Below are 13511 nucleotides of genomic sequence, written 5' to 3' on the forward strand. Positions count from 1 at the left end.
AATCCTCAGCTCCGAAGGCTGATGGCTTATCCATTAGGCCACTGGGCCATAAAAAACTAGTAAAGACATCCCTTGGAGATTGTGTCAGATATTAAGCTGAAATGTGGAGAAAATCATTGGCGTCTTTGACACTGTACAAGAATCCTCTCAGAAATTTGAACTCAAAGATTGCACAACACTAAACCTCATGGAACTGGTTTTCTTTGCTTTTACAAATGACCCAGATGGGACTCGAACTCACAATCCTCAGCTCCGAAGGCTGATGCCTTATCCATTAGGCCACTGGGCCACGAGAAATCTAGTAAATACATCTCCTGGAGATTGTGTCGATGACAAAGCCGAAATGTGGAGATAATCATCTGTGTCATTGACACTGTACAAAAATCATCTCAGAAAGAGGAAATCAAAGATTGCACAATGCTAAACCTCATGTAAATGGTGTTCTGTGCTTCCATAAATGACCCAGATCGGACTGGAACCTACAATCCGCAGCTCCGAAGGCTGATGCCCTATGCATTAGGCCCAGAGCTACAAAAAAACAAACAAAGACATCTTTTGGAAATCGTGTCAAAGATCAAGATGAACCGCAGACAACAAATATCTGTGTCTTAGACACAGTACAAGAATCCTCTCAGAAAGTGGAACTCAAAGATTGCACAACGCTTAACCTCATAGAACTGGTTTTCTGTGCTTCCATAAGTGACCCAGATGGGACTTGAATCCACAATCCTCAGCTCCGAAGGCTGATGCCTTATCCATTAGGCCACTGGGCCATAAGAAAACTAGTAAAGACATCTCTTGGAGATTGTGTCAGATATTAAGCTGAAATGCTGAGAAAATCATCGGCGTCTTTGACACTGTACAAAAATGTTTTCAGAAAGTGGAACTCAAAGATTGCACAATGCTAACCATCATGGAAAAGGTGTTCTGTGCTTCCATAAATGACCCAGATGGGACTCGAACCCACAATCCTCAGCTCCGAAGGCTGATGCCTTATCCATTAGGCCACTGGGCCACAATAAAGCTAGTAAAGCATCTCTTGGAGATTGTGTCAGAGATTAAGCTGAAATGCTGAGAAAGTCATCTGTGTCTTTGTCACTGTACAAGAATCCTCTCAGAAAGTGGAACTCAAAGATTGAAAAAAATGTAACTGTTAGTTGTATGCCGCTTGAAACCTTCAATGAATTTATTTTTAGATTTGTATCAAAGTCAAAGTGGAAACAGGACTTATATATTCTGTGGGGACTTTAATGTTAACCTGCTTAATCCGGGAGAGCATAAAGGGACCACAGATTTTATTAACACCTTCTATAATATTACATTATTTCCAGTTATAGTAAAACCAAGTAGGATAACAACATCATCAGCAACATTAATAGATAATATTTTCACTAATGAAATGGATCAATTAGATGCAGGGCTTTTAATAACCGATATTAGTGACCATCTACCAGTTTTTGCAGTTTTCCAAAATGTATTTAAAGTAAATTCCAGGTCAACATATGAGTCTAGAATTGTGAGACATAGAACACCAGAAGCAATAGAAGTCTTTAAAGAGGAATTGAGCAGGCAAAATTGGGATGAGGTCTATGGTTATGAAAACCCAAATGAGGCTTATGATATTTTCCTGGAAAAAATATTAAAAATTTATGATAAATGCTGTCCACTTAAATCAATTATAGTTAATAGTAAAATTCAGAAACCTTGGTTTACTAATGGCATTATAAAAGCATGTAAGAAGAAAAATATATAGTATCAAAAAATTTTGAAATGTAGAACAACAAATGCTGAAAATAAATACAAAGAATTTAAGAATAAATTAGTAAATATAATTAGAAACAGTAAAAAAGAATATTTTACAAAATTATTGATTGAACATAAACAAAATATACAAGGAACATGGAAAGTGTTAAATAGTGTAATACATAAAAGAAAATATGAGGGTGAGTATCTGAATCATTTTATCAAAGATAATAAAATTATAAATATTTAATATTAAATATTTGTAAATACATCTCCTGGAGATTGTGTAAACGACAAAGCTGAAATGCAGAGATAATCATCTGTGTCATTGACACTGTACAAAAATCATCTCAGAAAGTGGAAATCAAAGATTGCACAATGCTAAACCTCATGGAACTGGTGTTCTGTGCTTCCATAAATGACCCAGATGGGACTCAACCCAACAATTATCAGCTCCAAAGGCTGATGCCTTATCCATTAGGCCACTGGGCCACAAGAAAGCTAGTAAATACATTTCCTGGAGATTGTGTCAGATATTAAGCTGAAATGCGGAGAAAATCATCAGTGTCTTTGACACTGTACAAGAATCCTCTCAGAAAGTGGAACTCAAAGATTGCACAATGCTAACCCTCATGGAAAAGGTGTCCTGTGCTTCCATAAATCACCCAGATGGGACTCGAACCCACAATCCTCAGCTCCGAAGGCTGATGCCTTATCCACTAGGCCACTGGTTCATAAAAAAACTAGTAAAGACATCTCTTGGAGATTGTGTCAGATATTAAGCTGAAATGCGGAGAAAATCATTGGTGTCTTTGACACTGTACAAGAATCCTCTCAGAAAGTGGAACTCAAAGATTGCACAATGCTAAACCTCATGGAACTGGTGTTCTGTGCTTCCATTAATGACCCAGATGGGACTCGAGCCCACAATCCTCAGCTCCGAAGGCTGACGCCTTATCCATTAGGCCACTGGGCCATAAAAATAGCCACATTTTAAATAGAAACATTTTTTCCCAAAACAAGACAATTTTACTTGACTAGTAAATGTTTCTTTATGTATGAATTTTTAGATATTTTGACTAGAAACAATACAAAAAAAACTAAGAAGAGCGGTTTTTTTTTTTTTTTTTTTTTTGCAGTGTATCAACTCTCACACACACACTATCAAACTCATTGTTTGTGTATAATCCATTTCTTTTTTTATCCAGCATTCAAGATGTTTGTGTTTATCTTCTTCCCCTGAACAGAAAAAAGGTAGCGTGTAAACATATATAAACATCTTGAATGTTAAATTAAAAAGATACATGTCTTGAACAGCCTCTCAATTACTAACAGTCTGTGAAGTTGGACATTATGGGTATTTAATCTTTGTCAAATAAATTATAATTTTTACCACTATCATTGCCCTACTTGCAGTAAAACTATTCTTGGAAGAAATGCAATGGAGGCTGAATTGCGTAAGTGATTACCTGCACCTAACAGGTGGCTCCATGAAAAGTTGGTTGCAGCCATTATTGTTCAGGAAATTCTTAATTATCCTCTTTTGCATTTGTTTCTTTTCTTAGGTGCGTATCATGACCAATCTTAAAATTACCAGTTAGTTGTGCTTGGAGAACTCTGGTGATCTTCTTGGCTCCATTCAGCTTCTTCGTATACTGTGCATGAAGGATGAAGAAGCCACTGAGGCCTTGGAACAGTACTGCAGTGCAGACCGTATTGAGGACGATCTTGTAGAGTCACTGATGTGTTTTTACATTTATGCAGGACTTGCATATATTTGAAAAAAATGTGAACATCCAGTCTTTTGTCGCACACAAAATAAAAAAAATTAAACAAACATTGTCCATTTCTTTTTTTTTTTTTTTCATTCTGCTGTGTGCGTATACATATATATTTTATGTTTACAATGATAAGTATAATCATTTACAAAACTCAACCACCAACTGCTGTTGATTTAAAAAAAAATGTCTGGTGTATTTTTTGAAGTATATTAACACTGTGTTAATGTGACAGTAGCAGTATCAATGTGACTGACTTGTTAAGCTATGACTTAATTCATTATAAAGTTATTTTGGACATCTTCAAAGGTGATTTTCTCAATATTTTTGATTGTTTTTGCACCCTCTGATCTCTCTATACACAATGAACTTGAGCAGCTATATATAATATAAACTGTTTTAATGTTTTAAAAGTTTCTTACGATCATGAAAGCTGTATTTATTTAATCAAAAAATACATAAAAATGTGAAATTAAATAGTGAAATATTGCAATTTAAAAGATCAGTTTCCTATTTTTATACTTTCAAATACACTTCAATGGTTTGGTACAATTTTTCATTTTTTTTATTTTTGAAAATTCATGTTTGTATTCAGAATGTGTTAATTTGTTAAAATATGTTCGTAAATGTTTTATTTCTAAACAATTTAATACTGAACATATTCAGTTCGTTCATATTTTTTACAGAATACATATTTAAGATATATTACAATACAAGACTTATTTTGAATTGCAATACTTTCTTTTTACTCTGCCTTGATAAGCATAACATTTTTAAATCAAATAAACTTAAATCTTACTGATCACAAACTTTTGAGTGGAAGTGTAAATGCGCGACTGACAGTGCATCTTGTGCATGTCTGCAGCATAGACTGTAAAAAAATATGGACGAAGTGACGTCACCCATAGGATTCCGATAAGCCGTTCTGAAGCTTAAAGTAGGGGCGAGCTGGGCGTTGCCATGTTGTGAGCAAGTCATCGTGTGTCACTCTCGGATAACAGAAAATGGGCAAAAAGGCGTAATGTGGGCAGCTTAGCTTAGGTGACGCAATGACTATAGACGGCAGATAAATGGCTATCCATCTGTAACCACACCCTTAATTATGCAGAACTTTAAGTCTTTAGGCTTGTTCGACTTCAACTAGCGATGCACAGACCGATCGGTGGCAGACTTGAAGCAGTGCATGCCGGTTAGAAATTTTGTCCGACTTAAGACAGCGCCGACGGCACGTGACTGGGACGTATGTTAACAAAGTACCACGAGAGCGACTCGAGAGCATCCGGCTGATGCAGCGAGAAGGGTATTCCTGCACAACCGGAGGCTGCAGTTTCAGGACCCCAGTTCTAAGACCGCAGTTCTAGGACCCTAGTTTTTTGTGGCAGCACCACCTACCGAATTGAATCACCAAAACACTAATTTAAGATGGACGATGGACACTGATCAGACTGTAAGTACCGATATTCAGTCAAGTTTTATTTTATAACGTTTAAACGAAAAACAAAATGTACTAAAGTGAGCTGCTAACTATGAATTAAGAATAAATTCACACGAATTAATAATTTGTGTGCTAGTTTTATTAATTACTATGATGTTCTTGATCGTGGCGTGGCCATGATTTATTAAATCCTTTTTGATTTTTAATGACTATAATACATCTAGCCAGCACATTATTAAACTTAAAAAGATGACAAATGCATATTGGTGTAAGGGTGTGTGATTTACTTGTAGCTTACTGTATTAGTGGGGAAACTTTTTTCTGAATTCTGAATCTTGCACAATTTTTTTTTTTATTATCCTTGGAGCTGGACTGAAAAGACTGGGCATAATATTGCAGTGATTAATAAATGCATATTTAGCTACTTCAAACAAATACTATTATATTCCATTCTGCATATCATGTAGATTTCATAATGTAACCGAGATGGCAATGGCTTTTGACATATAGCCTATGTTACCTTTTTTTTTTTGCTTTTAGGAATTGCCACGCCATCACTGTGGAAATGACTGCAGGATTGTCATGTTAATTTTAGAGTCTCAGTGTTTTTTTGTTGTTGTTTTTTATTTTTATTTTTTTATTTTATATAAGTATATGCTTATATAGTATCTGTCAATATCACACATCTTTCAGATGGACATGGCTTTCATTAGAAAGTGGTGGTGTCTTCTTTTGATGGAGCGCTTCCAAATAGAAGGGTATTATAACAATATATATTTGTATTTTCAACACTTGCTGGTTTTTATAAATTGTGCAGTATTTTATTGAATGTATGTTATCATCTGCAGTTCATTTTGTGTCATGGCTTATTTATCAAAACTGCCATGTTCACCAGATTAGTATAAGGACTGTCAGTCATCATCCAGCTTAGTAAGGTGTATGGGAAATGTTTACAATAGTTGCCTCACACTGTATGCAGCTTCAACTGTATAGTACCATGGTCTCAATTGGTGGGTATTGCTCTTATATACTTACAAATTTGGAGTTTGGAATTAGACATGAGTAACATTAATATTCTGTTTGGCCTTCTCTCTCTACAACTCCAACAGTGCACAAGTGTTAAATCATATATATATATATACATATGTGTGTCTATATATATATATATATATATATATATATATATATATATATATATATATATATATATATATATATATATATATATACAGCCATTCCGTCTGTGAGGCAACTGATGAAAAAAGGGGCCTTTTTTTGGTGCTGTTGTTATTGCAAAAATGACATAAATATATATTCTTCAATCATTCTTGAGTCTTGTCTTGCCTCTCTACAATCTTTAAAATATCTGACTGTAATTTAGTGACTGCATATACTGATTCCATCTTTATTTTACCTGATAATGAACTAATTAGTTAAAGTTAAGGAGGTTAATCAATATACAGTATAATTCAAGAAACTAAGATTTTTAAGGTACTCAACTTTTTTTTAAAGATTGATATACATTTTAAAATTTTATTTTGTGTAAATTAATGTGTTTAAATTTAAAATTGTGACTCAAAGCAGGCATTACACACTTTGTAATTAACCTCTGATGCATTTTGAATTAAAAAAAATCACATAAAATATACTCCTGAGATTAAATATCTTTATACTATGTAGGCTACTAACTAAACCACATGGGTCATAGAACTGAGGTCCTGAAACTGCAGCACACCGCTATATCATCCAGTTCTGTAGGTGGTGCTGTCACAAAAAACGAGGGTCCTAGAATTGCGGTCCTGAAACTGGGGTCCTGAAACTGCAGCCTCCGGTTGTGCAGGAATATACTACTGGATGCAGCCGGTGCAGATTCTCAAGGGGGACTGCAGGAGGCTGCTCGAGCTCTGATGACGACACAGCTGATCCACGATTGGCCGGATTCACCGCATGACAGCGATCACGTTTGTTTCGTGTTTATTCTAAAACCTTATGTTACGCTAATGCTCACAAATAATTTATTTATAACAGTAAAACCTCTTTTTATGTAGTCGCGATGTTATATTGTCATGTTTATCAAACTGGACTGTTGCTTCATTGATAGTGTAGGTTTATATATTGAACTTTAATCTTGTCCAAATAGACGCTTTATTAAGCAGTACATAAAGTATTGAATGAAAATGTAATCCAAAACATCTGTGTATTTGAGAAATATTGCATTTATTTAATTTCAGCTGTGATAAAGTTTGCAAACGCAGCTCAAGCGTACTCTCGCCGATCTCATGCATCCAGCCGCAGCCGATGTCGATCACACCTTTTATATAACGTAAACGAATAAGTTATAATAATAAAAAATCACCCCCTCACAGTTGTCATGAAGGTCAAAGTTAGCCGTATAGGCAAAAAACACAATTTGTACTGTATTAGTTTCTGTTTGTGGTCATTTAAAATGTGTCATGGTGAGAGGAAGGATGACACTAAGTAAATCTGTTTACTCTTTTTAATAACAGCCAAGGCACCACAACAGCCCACAACCCCTTACAACAACTTCAGATCACTCCGCCTCAAAGCGGGCACTATTTAACATTAGTATATGTATGCGGCACTATATACTAGCCTACATGTACCAGGCTGTGAACATGTTTTTTTCTGCTGTAAAGTTGGGCATTTTAACATGGGGCTCAATACGATTCTGCTCCCTTCTGGAGCCTGGAATTGCAGTTTATATTACTTCTTGTTGTAACTTGAAAATAATGTTTTATGTATGTTTCTGTCGATGGATACATGTGCTGGCTTCTCAGTAATAGTGATAATAAAAGAACAACATGGGCAAAAAGGTCTCTCTTTGTAAAATGTGTTCAATGTATGCGAGTGCTGCTGTATGTCCGAAAATGACCAGTCCAGTCATTTTCACCGTCATCACCTGGGTATATTCGCCTGAAGACGCGAATGAGAACTACGCACTGAGAGAAGATTTATCTCTGTGCACTCATCCCAAAAGTGTGCACGTCTCACAGCCCGCACATATTGAGATCTCTTTCAAGTCTTGTGCTTGAACGGACAAACTCACACAAGAAGTATGTTAACATGTCCATCTTGATGAGTATTCTAGCAGACATTGTCTGTATGCCTTAAGTGTACTGTACACAGTCAAAAAAGTCGACGCGTATCCCTGTATTGGGTCTTAAAGGGGCAGTAGCCTTTACTGCTCTGTTTAATGTCAAACAAAAGATAAGGACATCACTGACTGCTCTTGATTGAATAGCTTTTGTAAGTTTAATAAGGATTAAACTGAACCGTGAGCAATACCATTACCAACCCTAGCGTAACATATGTGAGGGTGTCCCACAAAATTTCTAAAATTTTCAAAGGGTGCCATGACTAAAAAAAGTTTAGAAACACTGGGCCAATGGCGACACCAAGCTCCAGGTGAAGAAGAAAGATTCTGAGGTTTACTAGAGCACGTGAACACAGTAAACAAACAAAGTTTCTAAGTAACGACAACTGAGCTAAAAATCAAACGAGAAAAAGATACAAAACACTTAGGCTACTGTCTCTTCTTGTTGCTAGATTGCTTCTCTCAGAGAATACAATTCACAATAATCTTTTCAGTTATTCTGTACAAGAATCCATTTAGGAATAGCCAATAAAACAATGTGGCATGCTTGGCATTTTGCAACCGGTTTTCTGCACAGTCTCAGATGAACCAAATGGGACTCAAACCCACAATCCTCAGCTCTGAAGTCTGATGCCTTATCCATTAGGGGACTGGGCCACAGCCACAATTTAGATGGTACTTCTGCACTAGAATATTACTAGCATTAAGTAATATTCATAGCATTAAATAATATTTTAAACAGTAAGACTATGACATGCTTGACCTCATTTATCAAGTCTCCAGACCTGTAGTTTACACTTTAACAGGAGGTAAAAGACCAAATGATCACACACACAATAAGGAAAATATCTCTAAACTTTTAACATTTGTTACATTTTGGTTTACATTCCAGTCGCACTGAGACATTTCAAACCATACCAAACTTATAATAATATAAGTATAATACTGTTTATTACACGACTCTGTGAAATACTTGGTTCTGATTGGTCAATTGTGCATTCAAGCCTTATGTTATTCCCAGATGACAACCCCCCAAAATTATCTTGACTGGTACTACTACCCATATGCTGTACACTGTCGTCGACTGTCTGGCACCATCTCATGGTGGCTGTAAAAAAAAACTAAACCACCATACAATGGAAGACTTCAAGGGTTTACTCTGTAAAGTTTAAATATGGATTTTTTTTCTTACACCCACGCATCGATTCGAATCAGAAGGCCTATATTAAAGGGGGGGTGAAATGCTGTTTCATGCATACTGAGCTTTTTACACTGTTAAAGACTTGGATTCCCATCCTAAACATAGACAAAGTTTTCGCTGAAGATTTTTACCTGTTGAAATTAATACAATTTACTCACCCTCATGTCATCATATGTGTATATGACATTCTGTATTCAGACGAATACAATCGGAGTTATTAAAAAGTCCTGACTAAAGTAAATCCAAGCAGTATTTGAAGCTGTTTGTGAAGTCCATAAAAAATGCAGCTGTTGGTCAAATAACGTGCTCAACCTGTAAAGAAAATATTGTACCCGACCCGCTTCCTGACCTGCATTTTTTAAAAGCAGTAAATGCTCATTGTAGCATCAATTTATTATTTTATTTTGTTTCATTTTCTCAACAATTAAGATGTTTAATCGAATACCTGTCTAATACCTAAGAGACAACATTATCGGGAAATGCAGCCCTGGACTCTGAACCCCATGAAAACCCCAAGAAAAATAGTTCCAAACTGGTTTAAGCCGTTATCGGATAGCGCTACCACCAACCAGAGCAACAAAGGTGAAAGAGCTTGTTGATAGATTAAACATTTGCCGTATACGGTCAGCAAAACTCCGAACACATCTTCCCTTTTTAAGAATGACTTCAGTGCCGTTCTTTGTTCTTTTCTCAGAGAAAAGCTTAACTCCAAGTCTTCCAGAGTCGCGGTCAAAGCTGATTCGAAAGACCGCCGTTCGCCAGTTTCTGTGTTTACTAGAAGCACGCAAACGCAACTCAGCCGTCATCATTATGGCCCCGCCCGCCGACTCTATACACGATGTGATTGGCCCGGCAAGAGTGAGGGGAATACAGCTCAGAAGGGTATTGAGAGTTGCTAGACGACACTTACGGGCAGATTAAATTTGCTGCCGCTAGGGTGCGTCTAGATTTCTAGGCTACTAGTGGCCACACTGTGCAAAAAGTTTCTTTATATGTAAGTCTATACAAATATAATTCCGAAGTTGTAACATACACCCAGTGTTCAATTAGGCTAGTTGGAAAAACATTTTTTATGCAAGGATTAAAATTGTCATAAAAAATGTCATTACAAACACTAATGGTTGTTAGCTTTTTAATGATATCCAAAGGTACATCAGCCTCATCAGGTACATCATGGCAAACCATTAGACAGGAAAAGTTTAGGAGCCTAGGGAATGATTGTGGAGGAGTTTAGTCAAACTTTGGCAGCAAATAGAATTGTGCTAAATCAAAGATGGCGCCGTCCGCAGAGCCATTTAGTGTATGTGCACTATTTCATAAGTGAAAACTTTAGTCCCCCGGCTACCATGTCAGAAGCTGCTATTAAAAATAAATTTCGCCACAACAGCAAATTCAGCAGCTTTTAGATCTTGTTGGACCAACTTTGTCGAGACAAACTGGACGGAGCTCAGCTACCACCTCAGCCCTGAAATCAGCTGCTGCCGGCTCTCCTCTTTCTTTATTTTTTCTCCGCCATATAGTAGCAGCTGATTATATGTTTTGCGTATTGCGTTTTTATTGACTAGGCCATCTAATAATATAAATGAATTATTTACACAATAATGTGATGCAGCTGCTGCATGGGGAATCATCCCTGGTTGTGGAGTAAATCAAGACACTATGGAAAATATATTGTAATAATTTAAATGACGCGTGATGCTCATGATGCCGTTGAGCATGAGATTGCTGGTTTGTGCACTCATTTCAGAATTTAGAAATCAACATTTCTTGGAAATCAGTTCAAATACTGTTACAGGGAAATAATACAATTATGATAAATCTCCGGCCCACCAGGAATGTCACTTGGTCCAACTTACATCTCAAAGTTGGAGCTGGGCCTGCTGCAAGTAGAACTGTATTGTTGACTACTATTTTAAAACAGGAAGTCTGAACTGTTGACGTGTTGTGTAATGATGTAATGGGTGCTTATCAATACTCAAATAGATGCTTCCTTGTTTCCTTGCTCCTCCATCCTCCAGCCTGTGACACAGAAACCAATCAAACTCAGCCATCTTGAAGGGCATCTCAATTCTCTAATTGCACCATGAGGAATGAGGAGTGAGGAAGCTTCCTGAGAAGTCATGAGCGAGGAATCACAGGTGTATCTTTCCCTTGCATCCTAAGGGGGTGGAGCTAAGACGTGAGGAAAGGAAGCAAGAAAAGGAATGAGGATGCACAAATAAGAAATGAGAAGCACCAACTGTGTGAACACGGAAGTGAGTAAACAAGATAAAGTTCCCTACTCATGTCAAGTGTGCTTCATTGTTCTATAACTCCTGACAGATTTTTAACTCCACACAATTCACGCAAAGCTTTAATGAAACACATTAATGGTAGATTTAAATGAAAAGGTATGTTCTGATCTATTATTCTCTCTCAGTGTTATATTTTTTCAATTATTCAGTGACATTACAAGTGAAACTGTGAAAATATTTTTAATAAAACGTGTTATATATATTGACTTTTTAATCCTTTCCTGAACAGTTGACTGTAGAAAAGAATAAGTCTAGAATAAGTGTGAAAGTATCCATTACTGTGTTCCATGTACATACAATACAATGTACACTAAACACAATTTGCAATATATAAACAATACATTGCAATATACAACATGCAATAACAGTACACAATGTGCATTTCATGTATTTATTTATTCATTCATTCTTTTTATTGCTTTAAACATAAATAGCATATTAAGTCAAATAACAACTAAAGGTGATAAGATAAAAAAAAATTATAAAAAAAACCCAATCAATAATACACTGGTATTGTAACTTCTGTCTACACCCTTAGACTAGAGAGAGGTACAAGAATCTAGACAGAGCAAAAATGAATTGGTTTTCAAAGAGAATATAATTAACAGCATTTAAACTGTTTATGTTCATGTTTAAATACATTCATCCAAAACTTTGTCACTACATGGTCAAATACCCAAAGGAACCCCCCATAAAGTGGAAGATCACTATACACACCAGACCAGCATTGTTACCAGTATTTCCATCTTAAGTGGTCCAAAAATTGTAAAGTTGGTTGCTTGAAAATGTTTAATTTATGTTTTCTTTTGGAGTGATTAAATTGGTATTGGTAAACCATTCCTGCACATCAATGTCCTATCTATAATTATCTGAACTCCTTTTATTTAGAGAGATACATAATTCAAATAAAACTACACACGCAAATTCATATTGTTTAAAATGTATTGTCTTGATAATTGATATGAAAAAATACATTTTAAACAATATGAATACAAAACTATGCATGTCATTGGACACTAAAACCCCGTATAAACTGAAACTGTCTACATCATGCTTTATGCATCTATTTTCTAGAATTAGATATTCATCGTTTATAGATATTGATCATTTTAGCACAGGTAAATCAAAATGTCTAATGTTTCTATGACAGTTCAGGCTCTTCTGAGCACTTGACCCGTTTCTGTTAGCACTTGTAAGATCTGGGATATTTTTTCACCCCAAATCTCAACACATGCTTCATGTAAAGAGGTGGTAGTATTTTGGCTATTATAATGATAGCTGGTCTGTTTTAATTTTATCAGCTTTTTTTCCGTACTGCAATAGTTTTGTTGAAAAGGGTGGTACAACAGGTAAGGATCTGACCCATCATCCACAGTTTATTTGAGGATCTGCATTCCCTTTTCGATTGTGCATGCAGTGGGCTGGAGATTAGATGTTGTAATTTGTATTGCTTTGCAAAATAGCTGGAACTCCTATTGTAACATGGCCAATTGTCACAATTCCTGATGTAGGAATTTTGTGTTTGGCTTGTGGTTATTACATTACTGGCTGTTGTTCCTGCAAGTGAAGCCATCTCATTGATAATATATCACCAATAGATGGCTAGGGATCAGTGTCAATCATCTCCCAAGCTTCAGAAGTCTGACCTGCTGATCATTGGTTCCTCAGCTTGCTTGTTTCAGTCTTTAAGACATGTTTCAGAAAAACCCTATTTTGATGGTCCCTTCTAAACATTCAGTCGACATTGCACTTAATTATATGTTAACTAACTCTCATTAGAGTATTAGTAGACTGTCTGCTTGATAGCTGCTAACAGTTTATTGTGCTACTCCCCAAAAGACATTTTACTGACTGTAAGTAACTTTGCAACTACATGTCAACTTATTCTAACCCTACCAGTCACTCGACTAACACTCTGAGTTAGTAGACATGTAGATGCAACATA

At 36.1% G+C, this 13511-nt stretch overlaps 4 non-coding genes across 4 annotated transcripts; all 4 read right to left on the reverse strand.

The window, feature by feature from the left end:
• Window positions 1-216: 216 nt before the first annotated feature.
• On the reverse strand, window positions 217-289 carry trnar-ucg (transfer RNA arginine (anticodon UCG)). The gene has a single exon. It is a non-coding gene; the product is annotated as a tRNA-Arg (tRNA).
• Window positions 290-700: 411 nt separating this feature from the next.
• On the reverse strand, window positions 701-773 carry trnar-ucg (transfer RNA arginine (anticodon UCG)). Its single transcript has one exon. It is a non-coding gene; the product is annotated as a tRNA-Arg (tRNA).
• A 169-nt stretch (window positions 774-942) lies between these two features.
• On the reverse strand, window positions 943-1015 carry trnar-ucg (transfer RNA arginine (anticodon UCG)). The gene has a single exon. It is a non-coding gene; the product is annotated as a tRNA-Arg (tRNA).
• A 1631-nt stretch (window positions 1016-2646) lies between these two features.
• trnar-ucg (transfer RNA arginine (anticodon UCG)) lies at window positions 2647-2719 on the reverse strand. The gene has a single exon. It is a non-coding gene; the product is annotated as a tRNA-Arg (tRNA).
• Between the last annotated feature and the right edge of the window lie 10792 nt (window positions 2720-13511).

The sequence above is a fragment of the Pseudorasbora parva genome, chromosome 3, assembly GCF_024679245.1.
Source record: "Pseudorasbora parva isolate DD20220531a chromosome 3, ASM2467924v1, whole genome shotgun sequence".
NCBI classification, from domain to species: domain Eukaryota; kingdom Metazoa; phylum Chordata; class Actinopteri; order Cypriniformes; family Gobionidae; genus Pseudorasbora; species Pseudorasbora parva.